Consider the following 17,204-nt stretch of genomic DNA (forward strand, 5'->3'; position numbering starts at 1 on the left):
AAGTTTTTTAAAAAAAGGAAAATAAACCATTTGGTAGTGGAAGCTGTAGCTCCTGACTGCACCACAAAAGAGGAAAATCTCAGAAATGCTTTATCCTTACTTAGCATCCAAGACTTTTCTCTGGGATTTATGGGTCCCTCACATGCATTGATGTTTATGTAAAAATTAGATATTGTGCCTGAGCTGAGTGCCCTGTTCCTCAGATTTATTTATCGAATTGATCATCAGTATCTTTAGCAGGAAACATCAAGACAGTGATTATTGAACTTGAGAGGTATTAATGTGTTGTTTATTATTAGCTGACGCCTAGAATTAAACTATCTCAAAGAAGTAGACCAGCAGGAAATGCCAATTAGTAGCATGTTAGGGACAAAATGAAGTGAAAAATATCTGATAAAAATTCTGAAATTATCTTTGTTTGAAAAGTGCCAGCCCTTATCATAAATTTTCATCATTATTGATGAACTTTTCTATTTAAGATTTTATAAGTTTTTATGAAATTTGGACTGTCCTGTCCCCAGGAAGAAATAGATTGTAGTGGAAGCACATAGCTTGAGAGTAGTTTCTGGGTAAGAGAGGGTTTAGTGCTAAGTCAACAGATTGGAAATGATCCAATGAAGTGCTGTCTTCAGGAAAGAGAATCTAAATCAGGAAGAACCAAAGTAGTAGAGTTAGAAGCAGGCAAGGAGAAGGCATAGGATCATGAACAAAGGAACAGAGGGGGACTAGACTTGAGAGAGAGAGTAGGATTAGATGTGAAATACTGGGTGGAAGGCAGAGTTTGGTCTTTCCAGACCTGCCCCTGGGTTCAACTTGCACCGGGATCCATTCTTCACTCATTTTTTCCACTCCATATCCAGGTTTTCATGCCCTCTGGCTCCAGTTAGGTTAGCATGAAGTCAAACTCAGGCCAGAGAGCCGAGAGGTCAGGGTTGTTACTCCCGTGGCTTTCTCCTTGCAAGCTACCTCTGGTTGGCTAACCCTTAACCCAAAGTGACAGTCCGTGTCCAGGCCACCAGACTTACACATCCCTTTCTCCTTCTAGCTTCTGAAACTCCTCTCTTCCCCTGTCCCTTTGGGTCTTGGTTTAGTAAAAACACAGCTGGTATCAGCCCATGGTTACTGCCCTGACTTACAAGTTTTTAAAAAAAAATTAAAATTAGCCGGCACCAGCCGGCGCCGTGGCTCAATAGGCTAATCCTCCACCTTGCGGCGCTGGCACACCGGGTTCTAGTCCCGGTCTGGGCGCCGGATTCTGTCCCGGTTGCCCCTCTTCCAGGCCAGCTCTCTGCTATGGCCAGGGAGTGCAGTGGAGGATGGCCCAGGTGCTTGGGCCCTGCACCCCATGGGAGACCAGGAAAAGCACCTGGATCCTGGCTCCTGCCATCAGATCAGCGCGGTGCGCCGGCTGCAGCGGCGGCCATTGGAGGGTGAACCAACGGCAAAGGAAGACCTTTCTCTCTCTGTCTCTCTCTCTCACTGTCCACTCTGCCTGTCAAAAAAAAAAAAAAAAAAAAAAAAAAAAAAAAAAAAATTAGCCGGCACCGTGGCTCAATAAGCTAATCCTCCGCCTAGCGGCACCGGCACATCGGGTTCTAGTCCCAGTCGGGGCACCGGATTCTGTCCTGGTTGCCCCTCTTCCAGGCCAGCTCTCTGCTGTGGCCAGGGAGTGCAGTGGAGGATGGCCCAAGTGCTTGGGCCCTGCACCCCATGGGAGACCAGGAGAAGCACCTGGCTCCTGGCTCCTGCCTTCGGATAGGTGCAGTGCGCCGGCCGCAGCACCAGTGCGCCAGCCGCGGCAGCCATTGGAGGGTGAACCCACGGCAAAAGGAAGACCTCTCTCTCTCTCTCTCTCTCTCTCACTGTCCACTCTGCCTGTAAAAAAAAAAAAAAGTTAAAATTATTTTAAAAAATTTTAAATTAAAAAATTATTCAAAAGGCAAAATTACAAGGAGAGAGGCAGAGACATGAGAGAGATCTTCCATTTGCCTTACACTCCCCAAATGGCTGCAATGGCCAGGGCTGGGCCAGGCCAAAGTTAGGATCCTGGAACTCCTTCCAGGGCTGATCCACATCTTCATAATAGTCCCTTTGTAACCAAAGTTTCCTTAGTTTTGAGTGTTCAACTGTTTCCAGTTAACCTCAGACCATTACATTTCTTTATATTCATTTCTCCCTTCTTTTGGAAACAGAATGCTCTTTTCTATCTAGGCCCATTGCTACCCAGCTAAAACACACAAACATACACCCTCTTTTTCTTCTTTTATTTTTTTTGATAGGCAGAGTGGACAGTGAGAGAGAGAGACAGAGAGAGAAAGGTCTTCCTTTGCCGTTGGTTCACCCTCCAATGGCCGCCGCTGCAGCTGGCGCACCGCGCTGATCCGATGGCAGGAGCCAGGATCCAGGTGCTTTTTCCTGGTCTCCCATGGGGTGCAGGGCCCAAGCACCTGGGCCATCCTCCACTGCACTCCCTGGCCATAGCAGAGAGCTGGCCTGGAAGAGGGGCAACCGGGACAGAATCCGGCGCCCCGACCGGGACTAGAACCTGGTGTGCCGGCGCTGCAAGGTGGAGGATTAGCCTATTGAGCCACGGCGCCGGCTTATACACCCTCTTTTTCAAGTTTCGCTTTGAGCTAGGTAGGGCCACTAACAAGCAGAATGATACATGATTCTTCTTATCTCTCTCTCCCCCCCTTTTTTTTTTTTAAGGAGAAACCACAGAACCAACGTTGTGGCATGGTGGGTAAAGCCACCGCCTGTGTTGCTCGAATCCCATATGGGCACTGGTTCATGTCCTGGCTGCTCCACTTCCCATCCAGTTCTCTGCTAATGTGCCTAGGAAAAGCATGGAGAATGGCCCAAATGCTCAGGCCCCTGCTACCCACATGGAAGGCCTATAAGGAGGTCCCTGGCTCAGCCCTGGCAATTGTGGCCATCTGGGGAGTGAACCAATGAATGAAAGATATCTCTTTCTCTCTCTCCTCTCTCCTCTCTTTTTTCTCTTCTCTCCTCTCTCTCTCCACCCCCCCCTTCTCTCCCTCTCTGTAGCTCTGGCTTTCAAATCAATCAATCAATCAATCAATCAATTAATCAATAAAAAGAGAGTCCACTCTTCTTTATCCTTCATCCTGCTGTTTCATTCCTGGAGCCCCAGCATTTATCTTGCAACGTTAAGATAAAAGCCATAACCTTAGGATGGAGGAAGAGAGGGTTAGAAGAGGCTGATCATCTGACAAACTGCCTAGCTCAAGACTTCTTTTATATGAGAAATAAGCTGTATAGTTTTAAGTCTGTGTTTTACTGGGTTTTTCTATCATGTGCAGCCAAACTAATCCTAAGTAATGTATGTTTGCAGCTGTTTTCAATACAGTCATAACTCCCTGTTTACATAGCCCTTATCACCCCCTAATATTTTATTATTTTTACTGCCTGTTTCCTCCCACTAGACTCCTTAATGATAGGGAAGCTGCTTGTGTTGTTGTATCTCTGGCCCCTAGAACAGAGTTCACCATACACTCCATGTAGGGGCTCAGTAAGTAATCCTAAATGAATGAATGACACAAGTGCAAATAGCAGAGGTGAGCACTGCTGAGTGAAGGACCACACCAGAAGTGTAGGTCTTGTTCTCATTAGTGTATAACAGTAACACTGAAATCATTCTGCTGTTCCAGACTTCTGTGCCATTGTACAAGCTGTTTATTCTGCAGAGAACACATTTTCCCTTTAGTCCATCAGTTACATTGCTACTTAAATCCAAAGCTTTAACCTAATCATTGCCTTCTCTGAGAGCCTAGCCCCCAGTCACTGCAAATAGAGTTCATCTTTCTTTACTCAAATTTATACCCAATTCTTAGTTGAATTACAACACTTGCCTCGCTGCATCATAAGTGATTGTTTACATGTCTGCCTCCTTGACTAGCTGCTGGGCCCTGGAGGATAAAGTCTATGACTTATTTATCTCTGTAATCTCAGGACTTAGCCTAATACCTACCTCTTAGTCAGGCTCAATATATGTTTGCTAAATTATTAGCAAGAGGACAGACCTGAGGCTGTGAATTGAATCAGCTAGTAGAAAATAAAAACCACAAAGACACTTTTGGAATACATATTCTGTGAGAAAAAAAAGTATACTACACTAGAAGACAACTCGGAGTCTGACACCAGCTCTAGAACTTCCTCTCTAGTGACCTCGGACCGTTTGAACGTCTACCTCCTCATTTATAAACTAGGACAGATTGAGAAGATCTGTTGTGAGGATTAAATAAAAAATTATGGGCAGAAGTTCTTTTTGTAAATTAAACTATTAGGCTTCAGGCAAGACAAACTTAAAACTGCCCAAGGAAGGGAGTTTTTACTTTTTAAGATGATAACTGGCCCCAGAAAAATCATCTCCCACTTCTCTAGAGACAAAGGTAACTATGCTGTTCTTTAGCTTTTTTCCCTCATTTTCAGTCTTGAAAGAGCCTCCGTGAATCTGTAGTAGCTTTCGAATTTTTAGTCCCCTCATCTAAAATCAGTGTTCTACCGTCTGATAGAGTTTGTCATAGGGAGTCAACTGTTTTACTTAGGATTGATATTTATGACAAGGCTTTTCCCTACTGCTTAATATGCCATAGTAAACAGCCAAACTGGGCTGAAACTCGGGCTAAGTGGTGTGAGCATGGTGAAGATCCCTCTCCTCAACCTCTCAAAATTAGAATACTTCTTAGTATGGCGGAACACAGTGTTACATTCATTTTGTTATTCTCTGGTCCCTTGGGTCTTACCTTGTTTTTTTTTTTCTTTCTTTGTTTCTAGTAGGCTAAAGAACTTCAGCTTTGGGGCCGACGCTGTAACACAGCAGGTTAATGCCCTGGCCAGCGGGTTAATGCCCTGGCCTGAAGCACCGGCATCCCACATGGGAGCCAGTTTGAGACTCGGCTGCTCCAGTTCCCATCCAGCTCTCTGCTATGCCCTGGGAAAGCAGCACAGGATGGCCCAAGTCTTTGGGCCCCTGCACCCACATGGGGAACCCAAAAGAAGCTCCTGACTCCTGGCTTCGGATCGGCACAGCTTTGGCCATTATGGGGCCATCTGGGGAGTGAACCAGCAGATGGAAGACCTCTCTCTCTCTCCTCTGCCTCTCCTCTCTCTGTGTAACTCTGACTTTCAAATAAATAAATAAATCTTAAAAAAAAAAAAAAAAAGAACTTCAGCTTCTCAGCCAACGGGGGCATCGTGATTTAATGGAAAATGTGGAAGAAAGGGCAGGAGGTGGATTGCAGTGGAAGAGATGCCTTTTAATTGGCCACCCTTAGCACTCAGGGATGTTTTCTTAGGCCTCACCTAGATCTATACTTAGGATCAAATGGAATGATGGGATCCTTAGCTCTGGAATGCAGTCAAGCAGCACTGATGAGCTGATTGTTACAGTCTGATTTTCCCTAGCTGGCTGTACACAGAGAATCCATGTTGGACTTGGGAGATGCTGAGCATTTTGCAATTTCTCCAGCACTGCTAGCACTTGTGTTTTCATCATGGTTATGACTAACTTTTCCCATTCCACTCACGAGGCCTACACTATCTCAGGTCAGCTTTCTGAACTGAAAAGACTTCCTGTCTAGCACACAGGTGTCTCCATCAAAACCAGTTACAGCTGCAGTTTTTCTGATTTCTACCTCTATTCTGTCTCTATTCGGACTACTTCCACCACACGTACCACATTGCATTTTACTTCCTCACCTTTGCCCCACTATTTCACTACCTGGAATGTTCTTCTGTAGTTAGTCTTAAAACATGCTTCTATTCCCAGTTCTTGAGAACCATCTCAATTTCAAATTTCCAAATCAACTTGAGGACACAATGGTTACGGGGAAGGCGCTGGGACGCAGTGGATCAAGCTGTCACTTGGGACACCACCATCCCATAATGGAGTGCTAGATCGATTCCTGGCTACTCTGCTTCTGATCCAGCTCCCTGCGGGTGAACCTGGAAGAGTAGTGGAGGGTGACCCAATTGCCTGGGCTCCTGTCACCCAACAGCCCTGGCTGTCGTGGCCATTTGGAGGGTGAACCAGTGGATGGAAGATTGATCTGTCTGTCTCTCTCTCACTCTGCCTTTCAAATAAATTGATAAATAAGTAAATAAATCTTTTTAGAAAGAAGAAAAACATTTTTCAATATGTGAATTTACTCACAAGGAAAGTCTTGCAAAAAAGTAAAAATTAAATCATACTGTGCTTTATGTAATGACAAAATTTTGAGCTCCATGAGGATAAGGATTCTGTATGTCTTATTCAACATTGTAATTGTGCCATTTTTCACAAGTATTCAATAAAAATCTGAGGAAGGAAGGAATAAATTAATAATAAATTTGTATAAAAAGGAATACAACAATTCACAAATATGAGTTTTAAAATAACTGACTATGGGGCCGGTGCTGTGGTGTAGCAGGTAAAGCCGCTGCCTGCAGTGCCGGCATCCCATATGGGCTCTGGTTCTAATCCCAGCTGCTCCATCCAGCTCTCTGCTATGGCCTGGGAAAGCAGTAGAAGATGGCCCAAGTCCTTGGGCCCCTGCACCCATGTGGGAGACCCAGAAGAAGCTCCTGGCTCCTGGCTTTGGATCAGTGCAGCTCCCCCCATTGTGGCCACCTGGGGAGTGAACCAGCAGATGCAAGACCTCATCTCTCTGTGCCTCTCCTCTCTCTGTGTGTAACTCTGACTTTCAAATAAATAAATCAATCTTTTAAAAAATCTGAATATTTAAAATTTGGACTATCTTAAAATTTGCAAATCAAAACTTTATACTTCTGTCCCAATCTGACAGCCTGTGGCATTTGACAGAGGATGATTGGCAATGGGATTCCACACTGACAGCTAAGTAAGGCAGCTACAAGCAGAATAGGCAGAGAAATGGCAGTCTCCAACAGCATGAAGTCTAAACTTGCCTCCAAATATTGATTTTAGAGGTGAACAGGAAGAGTGATACCCATCTAGCCAACTGTTCTCTGAAAAAAGGGGAACCTTTGACCGGCTGGTAAGGGGCAGGTTGCACCACATTTCTTCAGTAGTTCCTAGTTTTTTGGGACACTTTTATATACATTCTACCATTTCATCTTTACAGTAATTGCAAATTAGATATTTCAATAATATTTGAGTATGTTCTAAGTCCCAGGTAGTGTGCTTCATAGTATAGGACACAATTAGGAATGTCATTGTTCTTTCTTTATAGTATTGATAATGATAATTACTGTTCATTGGGCTTTTACTACTTACTAAGCTTTTTTTTTTAATGTATCACCATATCTAATCTTCAAACACTTGTGAATTTTTTTTGGTTGTTTCAGACATAAAGAGGATGATCCTTAGTGATGTTAATAATTGCCAAGGTTACACAACATAACAAGTAAGGTTAACACATAAATTGAAAAGTAAACTGTGGGACTCTAATCCTGATTTGCCCATCTCCAAAGCCCTTATTCTCTTAATAAGTTACTGAAAATGCTATTAGATAATTGACTAACAATTGTTCACCATCCTATATGAAATCAAATAGGATGTGTGTTTAAAAATTACTAATTTTAAATGCATCTTGTTAAACAAATATTCCTTATACTGACTTTTTGGAAGGTCATTTGCATCATACATGAAAATGTCAAATGTTTAACCTTTGAGCAGACAATTCTACATTAGTAATTATCAAATTATTATGAGTAAGCAAATATAATTTTTTTTAATTTGACAGAGTTAGGCAGTGAGAGAGAGAGAGAGAGAGAGAGAGAGAAAGGTCTTCCTTCCGTTGGCTCACCCCCCAAATGGCCGCAATGGTCGGAGCTATGCCAGTCCGAAGCCTGGAGCCAGGTGCTTCCTCCTGGTCTCCCAAGCGGGTGCAGGAGCCCAAGTACCTAGGCCATCCTCCACTGCCCTCCTGGTCCACAGCAGAGAGCTGGACTGGAAGAGGAGCAACTGGGACTAGAACCCAGCGCCCATATGGGATGCTGGCGCCGCAGGCGGAGGATTAACCAAGTGAGCCATGGCCCCCAGTATAATGTTTTAAGTTGTATTTTTCCTGAAACAAAGAGTTGAGTGTAAATGGATTATTTGGAAAGTGATCCAGAATCACTGTATGGGGAAGTAGGAAAGAGAGTGGGAAACGAAGGAAGTCCAAACAGGGTACAGGATTAATTAATTAAGCTATTACTGTGGGTAACGAAGGCTCAAGCCTACTCAGGGAGACTACATGAAATTTGCCCCACAGGTGCCTTACCCAAGGAAGTTGGGGTATTTACAAATTCGTATCCATCACTGGATGATGGGCTTGCTTGACTGAGTGGTTGTTAATTCCCTACATAAGTGTGGACCTGCCTCTCTCCTCCCCCTGAGAAAGCCTGAGGGCAGAGCCACACTGCTTACAGTAAAGAGATCACATGTTTAACAACAATGAGTGCCAAAGGAATAACAGTGAGGCACTGAGAGCATCCGTGGTAGTATATTAATGTACAAAGGGGTTAACTGAGTCATTTTTTATAATAGCAAAGTACTATAAACAATCTAAATACACTCCAGAGGGGATGGATTAAAGCTGTTTGGACAACTTTGAACCAAGAGATATAATTTCTATAAAGATTTTTTAAAGACTTAAATCCGGGGGTTCCTAACTTAGTCTGGAGGGTCAGGGAAAGTGACGGTAGGCATACGCATGTTCGGAGGAAGGAATGTTGCAGATGCTGCAGGAAAACAGTCCGAGTGGAAGGAATAACGGTGCCAAAGCCCTGAGAAAGGAAGAGGCTTGGAGCCTGAGAGGCAAAACAACAACAACAACAACAACAACACACACACAAAAAAAACAGAAAGAGAGCACTCCCATCTCTGGCTCACTCCTCAAATGTTAGTAACCAAGGCCAGGAATTGAGAACTCAATCCAGGTTTCCTATGTAGTGTTGAATTATGGGATCTGAGATCTTTCCCAATTAACCCACAAAAGACAGTCACAGATGCAAGGGCAAGAAGATTTATTGTTTTATTACCAGCTAGCTGGGGCTCCCACCGACACATAGAACATAGTGCAGTGCGGGGGTGAGAAGCCCCGCCTCTCTCCTTCTCCGAGTTGTTATACACTTGAGTAAACAAGTATATTCGTCATTATGCACATATGCTAGTTCCTTATTCTTTATATGTCAATTACCTAAATTTGAGCATTTTATTGGTGCATCTCAGCAGTCCAGGACTATGCGTCTCAGAAGGAAGTGGTCACACAAGGAAGTAGGAGACCATTAATTTCAGGAAGTATATACTAAGTTTCGTTTTCTAAGAATTAGGCCTTCCCGTCTTCCTGGAGTTTGTGAAGCCTGTCATGGAGGTACAATTATCCCCCCAACCCTTTTCTTACGCTGGACATCCTGCATTAAGTCATTGAGCAAGCAGCACAGTACAGAAGCAAAAAGCAATTGATATTCAGCATCCGCTAGTTCTACACACACACACACACACACACACACATATATATATATATTTTTTTTTTTCATTTCAACAGTAGGAGGTAGGAACTCAACTACCCGAGCCACCACCGCCGCCTTCCATGGTTGGCAGTCACAGGAGCTTGGAAGGGAACCCAGGTACTCTGATGGCAAGTGTCCTAACTGCTTTCTTAACACTAGGTCACTTGCCCACCTTGAGATTTGGTGTTTTGGTAGGGCTAAAACATTTCTGTGGCTGAGATATAGAGAACAAGGGAAGAAGACTGGCTTCTTTTTGGCAATTTCAGGTAAAATCAATCAGTTTGTTCAGAATGAATTCCAGGGCTGTTGCTATGATGTAGCAGGTTAAACTGCTGCCGGTAGCACCATAATCCCTTATGGGTTCCAGTTCGAGGCCTTACTGCTCCACTTCTGATCCAGCTCCCTGCTAATCTGCCTGGGAAAAAAGTGGAAGATGGCCCAAGCCCTTACACCCAGAAGCTTCTGGCTCTAGGCATTAGTCTAGCCCAGCTCTGGCTGGCTCAGCCATTTGGGGGAATGAACCAACCAATGGAAGATCTCTATCTCTCCTTCTCTGTCTCTGTAACTCTACCTTTCAAATAAATAAATACATAAAAAAGTATTGAATTCCAGCTTTTTTAGCACACTAAATACATTGTATCTAAACAAAGATTGGTATGCTAATTTCACAAAATAAAAAATACCCTTAAAAAGGACTTTGTTAAACTGTCCTAGGGTGGTTTTTGTATATATCAAAGTCTTTTCATACAGTTTTTAAAAATTAGGGGCAGGTATTGCGGCACAGTGCTTTAACCAGCACTTGAGACTTCCACATTCCATACCAGAGTGCCTGAAATTGAGTCCCATCTCTACTTCCAGTCAACCTTCCTGCTAATTTGCCTAGGTATGATGGCCCATGTACTTAGGACCCTGCCACCCACATGGGTGACCTGGCTGGAGTTCCTGGCTCTTAGCTTTAGCCTGCTCCTGGATGCTGCTGGTATCTGGGAGGGAACCAGCAGATGGAAGATCTCTCTCCCTCTCTCTCTTTCCCTCTGTCACTCTTTCAAAAAAACAATCTTTTTAAAAATTAATATTTAATATATTGAGTTCAATTGAGGAAATATTTTTCATTATGATTTTGAGTTAAAATATAAAATCAATTATTATTTTATTTACATATAATAAATATTTAAATTACCTGATTAATGTTTAATCAACTCCACTTGATAAAGAAATCGTCATCAAATAAATCTATTTCCAAATTATTTAATTGAATTTCTTTAGGCCTTTAAATTGTATTTATAAATTTAATGTATTCTATTTTCTTTTAAACAATTTAAATTATTGACCTCATGAGCAAAATCGTTCCGAGTTATATTTATTTATTTATCAGAGTTACACAGAGAGAGGAGAGGCAGAGGGAGAGAGAGAGGTCTTCCACCCGCTGGTTCACTCCCCAGATGGCCGCAACCGCCGGAGCTGCGCTTATCTGATGCCAGGAGCTTCTTCCGGGTCTCCCACGTGGGTGCAGGGGCCCAAGGACTTGGGCCATCTTGTACTGCTTTCCCAGGCCATATTAGAGAGCTGGATAGGAAGAGGAGCAGCCGGGATTAGAACCAGTGGCCATATGGGATGCCAGCGCTTCAGGCCAGGGTGTTAACCCGCTGTGCCACACCGCTGGCCCCTCCAAGTTCTTTTAAAAATTGCAATACTCTTTATAAATAACAAACATATTTTACAAGTCTATAATTAATTAATAAATTACACATTTTAATTGGGAATTATAAGGTTTAGTGTCTGATTCTTTAAAATTCTAAATTCTCTGATAGTGGGGCAGGAATTTGGCACAGTGGTTAAGCTGTTAATTGGGATGGCCACAACCATATTGGAGTGCCTGGTTTCAGTTCTGTTACTCTGCTTCCAATTCAACTTCCTACTGATGTTCATCATGGGATGCAGATAATGAATGGCTCAAGTACTTGGGTCCCTTCCACCCACATGGGAGATGCAAATTAATTTCCAGACTCTTGGCTTTGTCTTGGCCTGGCCTAGCCCTGCCTGTTGTAGGCATTTGGGGAATGAACCAGTGTATGAAACATCTGTTTCTCCCTTTCAAATAAAAATGAAAATAAATAGGAAAAATAAAATTACAAATAATATTTTAAAAATAATTTACCTAAATTGGTATAATATTCAACTTATTTAAATAATACCATTCACCTCTAATATAATGAGAGTTCTTTGAGCATATCATAAAAGTGTAAAGTAGATTATTCGAGGCATGATGCTTTGATTCTGATTTAGATATTGTACATGCTTCTTTTTTTGTTGAGGCCTTCGATTTATAACAGGGAGAATAAAACATCTCAAGAATGGTATAAATAAGACTATATAACTTTGCAGTCAGAATTTTACTTTGATTTAAAATTAAGTAAATAAATAGAAACTTTTGAAAACTCTGGCTCCTCTAAGATCATAGGCCACTTGATTTTTTTTAAAGATTTATTTTTATTTATTTGAAAGGCAGAGTTACAGAGAGACAGTGGCAAAGACAGAGGTCTTCCATCCTCTGGTTCACTCCCTAAATGGCTGCAATGTCCTGGGCTGAGCCAGGCCAAAGCCAGGAGTCAGGAGCTTCTTCTGGGTCTCCCATGTGAGTACTTGGGCCATCCTCTGCTGCCTTCCCAGGCATATTAGCAGGAAGCTAGATCTGAAATGAAGAAGCTAGGAATCAAGCCAGTGGGCAGCTGATCTTTCTTGATGAATTTGCAAACATCAAAAGTATTGTAAAAATAAACACATTTTTCTTTTTTTGTTATAGAAATCCCTCTGGAATGTTATAGATGTTGAAGGTATATAAAAAGCCGTGAGTCCAAAACTGGGTGCATTCACAGACTTTTGGCAAAAGGTAAAATGTATACCAATAGAAAGAAAATGAAGCAAATCTTCTCAGGAAGTGATTCACCCAAAAGTTAGGAAATGATTCACTTAAGAGTTAGCATGTAAATGTGTTGCTGAGAGATCAAGGTGTTTCTCAAGGCTTATCAACCACATCAAACTATCTTAGAAATCAATCAAGGTGACAAGGAGGTAATGGCCAGAGTTTGCTAAGTTGCATTTTTTACTTCAGATGTTTTTCTTTTATTTCTATGATTTCCATTTAGTTCCTTTTAAGAGATAAATTTTTCTGTTGAAATTCTATATCTTCCATTCATTTGTTATTCTTTTCTCAATTTTTTAAACACACTCATAATAGTTTATTAACATCCTGTATGTTAATCTAAAATCTGGGTCATCTGCTTCTGTTGACGTTCATCCTCTTGATTTGGGTCACATTGCCTGCCTCATATCTTTTAGTTTTTAATGGATGCTTGCAAGGCATTGTTTAAAAAAATCTACAGGTTATTAGTATGTGGGTTTATTTATTTATTTATTTTTTATTTTTTGACAGGCAGAGTGGACAGTGAGAGAGAGAGACAGAGAGAAAGGTCTTCCTTTGCCATTGGTTCACCCTCCAATGGCCGCCGCGGCCAGCGCACTGCAGCCGGCGCACTGCGCTGATCCGATGGCAGGAGCCAGGTACTTCTCCTGGTCTCCCATGGGATGCAGGGCCCAAGCACTTGGGCCATCCTCCACTGCACTCCCTGGCCACAGCAGAGAGCTGGCCTGGAAGAGGGGCAACCGGGACAGAATCCGGCGCCCCGACCAGGACTAGAACCCGGTGTGCTGGCGCCGCAAGGCGGAGGATTAGCCTAGTGAACCACGGCGCCGGCCCAGTATGTGGGTTTGATTTTCTTCATTGTCTCTGTATTTGCCAATCTAAAGGAACTGAGATTACCAGCTCAGCAGAGTGATGCTGTTTAGGAACCAGAAACATTATATCTTGGGTGGCATATACCTAGGCTCATTATTCTTGAGCTATTAACTGTTTTAAAATGATGTGACAGATTGAATCCTTATTCCCAGTGCTTCATGACCCTCCTATATTAGAATTCTACATCCACATTTTTACCATATAACTCTTCAGTTATAGAGTGAATATCCATCAGAGTAGGCAGAAGACATCTCCCTTCCTTTCAACTAATGATTTGGTTGGCTTTGAAACTTGTTTGGTCAACGAAATGTGGGCCAAAATGGCAAGCATGCCAGTTCCAGGCCAAGAACTCAGGGGGATCTTAAGTTTCTGCTTACTTTCTTGGACTCTACTGACCCTGCATGAGAAGACTATGTCCCAAGCGGCCACTGGTCCAAGGAGAATGAGGAGATAATATTGAGCAGGCTTGAACCTAACCAGCAGTCTGGAGTCAAGCCCAACTGATTCCCGCCAAGCACAGCAGAGGCACAGCCAATCTACATACCTATGAGAAAGGAAATAAATATCTGTTGCTGTGAGTCCCTGAAAGCTTAAAGTTAACTGATAAGCAACAAAACTGTTTCAAACTAATTATTACTATTAAATGTTTTCTAAAAGTTTATCCAGATTTATTTCTATGACATTTTATCATTCACCTTCAGGTTCAGCATTTGAGTGTCAAAGCTCATTTATTTAGTCCAGTGGAAATGGGTATTATTTCTAGATTCATGTCTGGCTATCTCGCAGTTTTTATGATCATTCTAATAAACGATTTAAAGTGACTACAACAAGGAGAATGTTTGGATTTTGTGTCTTTAATTCTGAGGCAGCTCAATGTGAGTTTGTACATTCAGCCCAGAAGGCTTTTAGCTGTTCTACATTTTCCTTAGCTTTAAAGAAAGTTTTGAAATAATGGCTTTATCCTACAATAAGAAAGTAAAATGTCTACGTATTAGTATTTTTATAATAGATTAATATCTCTTTTTTTTAAAAAAAGATTTATTTATTTGACAGAGTTAGAGAGATAGAGAGGTCTTCCATCTGCTGATTCACTCCCCAGATGGCTGCAACGGCCGGAGCTGCACCGATCCAAAGCCAGGAGCCAGGAGCTTCTTCTGGGTCTCCCACACGGGCGCAGAGGCCCAAGGACTTGGGCCATCTTGTACTGCTATCCCAGGCCATAGTAGAGAGCTGGATCAGAAGAGGAGCAGCCAGGACTAGAACCAGCGCCCTATAGGATGCCAGCGCTTTAGGCAGGGGCATTAATCCGCTGTGCCACAGCGTCAGCCCCTATTATCTCTTTTTAAAAGTGATTTTTGCCCAATTTTAAAAATATTTTATTTTTATTCATTTATTTGAGAGTTAGAGTTAAAGACGGAGCAGAGACAGAAAGAAAGGTCTTCCATCTGCTGGTTCACTCCCCAAATTGGCCGCAAAAGCCAGAACTGGGCCAATCCAAAGCCAGGAGCCAAGAGCTTCTTCCAGGTCTCCCATGCAGTGGCAGGGGCCAAATACTTGGGCCACCTTTTAGTGCCTTCCCAGGCCATAGAAGAGAGCTGGATTGGAAGCGGAGCAGCCAGGACTAAAACCAGCGCCCATAAGGGATACCGGCTCCACAGGGGGAGGCTTAGCCCACTATGCCATAGCACTGGCCCTTATTATCTCTTTCTTTAAGAACAAGTCTAACAAGTTTAACATTTTCCTAATGTAGAAAGTTTAAAAGGCAAAAAAAGGAATGAAGTGAAAGATATCTTTGTACCTTTTTTCCAGTTGGCTGGTCCAGAGACAACTAATGTTAAATATTCTTTCCGTGATATTACATGTATGAGAGCATTTCATAAAGTTCTTGGGAAATACATATCATGAAAAATAATGCATAGATTTCAAAATTTTCTGCACCAAATAACATATTTTAATATATATTTCCATAAACTTTTTTAAATTAAAAAAATTTAAAGAAAATAATTATTATTTCAAGCCCCCTGTCACTTGCAAACTGCATTGGAACACTATGTGCCTTTTGCAAAGAATGAGACAGAATAGAACAATCTAGGATATGATGTTAAATTTAAAAAATTAAGAGCAAGGTACAGAATTCTATATAATATACCAGCACTGCAATCATTTTTTTTTCAATCAGGGGAAAAGAATATTTAAATATAGCTCTGTAAGGATTGGTGCTGTGACATAGCAAGTAAAGCTGCTGCCTGCTGCACCAGCATCACATATGGGCTCCTGTTCAAATCCCAGCTGCTCCACTTCTAATCCAGCTCCCTGTTAATGTATATGGGAAAGCCATGGAAGATGGCCCAAGTCCTTGGGCCCCTACAATCCATGGGAGACCCAGAAGAAGCTCCTGGCTCCTGGCTTCCGCCTGGCTCAGCCATGGCCATTGTGGTCATTTGGAGAATGAACCAGCGGATGGAAGACTTCTTTCTGCCTCTGCCTCTCTCTCTCTCTCTGTAACTCTGATATTCATACAAATAAAAAAATTCTAATAAATAAATACATCACTGTATATGTGTTGAAATATTGCACTGTACCCCATAAAAATGTACAAGTATATGAAATTAAACATTTCTTTTTTTTTTTCTTTTGACAGGCAGAGTGGATAGTGAGAGAGAGAGAGAGACAGAGAAAAAGGTCTTCCTTTTGCCATTGGTTCACCCTCCAATGGCCGCCACGCCTGGCGCGCTGCGGCCAGTGTACTGCGCTGATCCGATGGCAGGAGCCAGGTGCTTCTCCTGGTCTCCCATGGGGTGCAGGGCCCAAGCACTTGGGCCATCCTCCGCTGCACTCCCTGGCCACAGCAGAGAGCTGGCCTGGAAGAGGGGCAACCGGGACAGAATCCGGCGCCCCGACCGGGACTAGAACCCGATGTGCCGGTGCCGCAGGCGGAGGATTAGCCTAGTGAGCCACGGCACCGGCCAAAATTAAACATTTCAAAATGTAAAATTCGGTGCCTACGGCACCGGCACACTAGGTTCTAGTCCCGGTCGGGGCACCGGATTCTGTCCCGGTTGCCCCTCTTCCAGGCCAGCTCTCTGCTGTGGCCAGGGAGTGCAGCGGAGGATGGCCCAAGTGCTTGGGCCCTGCACCCATGGGAGACCAGGAGAAGCACCTGGCTCCTGCCATGGGATCAGCGCAGCGCGCCGGCTGCGGTAGCCATTGGAGGGTGAACCAATGGCAAAGGAAGACCTTTCTCTCTGTCTCTCTCTCACTGTCCAGTCTGCCTGTCAAAAAAAAAAAAAAAAAGTAAATTCTGAAAAAGAAACCACAAATTTAAAATGCAGACCTACAAATATGTATTTTTTTGTTTGTTTGTAGATACTTAAAAAGTTCGTGGAGAGCCAAGTGTTCAACTTAGCCCTTAGAATACCCATATCCCACATCAGAGCACTCGGATTTGATTTTCAGCTCTCGCTCCTCACTCCAGGTTTCTGCTACTGCAGACCCTGGAAGGTAGTAGTGATGACTTAAGACAACAGGCTCCTGCCACCAATGTGGGAGACTTGGATTGAGTTTTAGACTTCCAGCCTGGCTGCTCCACTTCTGATCCAGCTGTCTGCTGTGCCTGGGAAAGCAACAGAAGATGGACCAAGTCCTTGGGCCCCTGCACCAGAATGGGAGACCTGGAAGAAGCTCCTGGCTCCTAGCTTCGAATCTGCACCGCTCTGGCTGTTGAGGCCAATTGGGAAGTGAACCATCAGATGGAAGACCTCTCACTCTCTCTCTCTTTGCCTCTCCTCTCTCTGTGTAACTCTTTCAAACAAATAAATAAATCTTTAAAAAAATAAAAAAGGAAGGGAGAGAGGGAGAAGGAAAGGGATAGGAGGGAGGAAGAGAGACAGAGCGAATGGTCTTTCATTTGCTTGGTTTACACACTCCCCAA

At 43.1% G+C, this 17,204-nt stretch overlaps 1 long non-coding RNA gene across 1 annotated transcript in view; it reads left to right on the forward strand.

Annotated features, from left to right (window-relative positions):
- LOC138850148 (uncharacterized) overlaps positions 1-5,186 on the forward strand; it is a 53,442-nt gene extending 48,256 nt beyond the window's left edge. Inside the window, exon 3 of the long non-coding RNA XR_011389730.1 lies at positions 4,798-5,186. This is a non-coding gene — a long non-coding RNA (uncharacterized lncRNA). The remainder of the gene's footprint in view (positions 1-4,797) is intronic.
- Positions 5,187-17,204: the final 12,018 nt, after the last annotated feature.

Source organism: Oryctolagus cuniculus, chromosome 1 (assembly GCF_964237555.1).
Source record: "Oryctolagus cuniculus chromosome 1, mOryCun1.1, whole genome shotgun sequence".
NCBI lineage: Eukaryota > Metazoa > Chordata > Mammalia > Lagomorpha > Leporidae > Oryctolagus > Oryctolagus cuniculus.